Genomic DNA, 1,187 nt, shown 5'->3' with positions numbered 1-1,187 from the left:
GAGTTGCTCTGGACATGATCTTGGCAGAAAAGGGTGGACTGTGTGTTTTGTTCAATACAACTTGTTGTACATATATTCCAGACAATGTGCCTTCTGATAATATGACAAATGCTCTACAATTACTTAGAAATGTTCAACAGGCACAGGTAACCGATTGGGCAAATTCACAAAGTAATTGGTGGGATTGGTTTATGAGCGGCTCATGGAGAACATTGATGTTTAAGGTTTTGATGTTTATTGGCCTAATACTTATCATGTTTTGTATCTTTACTACATGCATTATCCCCTGCAATCCCCTTATCCCCTGTAAGAGGAATGGTATCAAGAATGATATCTCAATCTCTTGTTGCATATGTCATTGTGCCAGACGAGGAAGAAGGAGAAGACGATGAGTATGGAACTAATGTGATGAATGATTATGTTTGAATGATACACATTTTATGATGACCAGACTGAAAGCACTCACAATGTAGGGTCTGTGTCTGAAACACATTGATGTATCTTTTTAATTTCAGCTACAAACAGGAGGGAATGGTGAAAGATTTTTAATTTTGTGAATTATGTTTAGTTGTAGCTTCATTTAAAGGAAGAAGAGCTTGTGAATTGGAACCACCACAGGAAAAGAGAGTGAAGCCATATGTGTAGAAGAATGCAGTGACATATGATACTACCTCCTGTGTTAACAGACAAGCTAACGGTCTCGCTCTCCTTTTATGGGAATGTCTGAATTTCTATACATACCAAGCTACCTCCTGTTTCAGCAGACAAGTGAACAGTTTTCTCCTTTTATGGAAATGTTTTTGTATTCTGAACATGCCACTCCTACTTCCTTGAAAGCTCATTTGAAGTATAAATAAAGGATGCTCTGAAAGCCCTGGGCGGTTTCCCTGTGTCACATCTGTTGTGCACACTTGGTGCAGAGCAGATCGGACCGTGACCGCCCATGCGCATGTAAAAAATAGATATCTGAGTTGTGAGTTTCTTTATCTTCTAAACAATTTTCTCCTCACAGAGACATTATTTAGGAATGCATGGCTCGAGTTCCCTCACCTCTGTCTTCTCATTTGGAGTCATTTGGAGTGTCATGCAGAACATAGTAAAATGTTCTGAAGTGTCGATTAACGTCTAGAAATTGACCAACTGATTAATTCATGTGTCACATAATTACCCATTTGGAAGCAGCCACG

This window comes from Pundamilia nyererei, unplaced genomic scaffold (genome assembly GCF_000239375.1).
Source record: "Pundamilia nyererei isolate P.nyererei 1_Seehausen unplaced genomic scaffold, PunNye1.0 scaffold00048, whole genome shotgun sequence".
In the NCBI taxonomy this organism is placed as follows: domain Eukaryota; kingdom Metazoa; phylum Chordata; class Actinopteri; order Cichliformes; family Cichlidae; genus Pundamilia; species Pundamilia nyererei.
Note: the sequence above shows the minus strand (reverse complement) of the source record.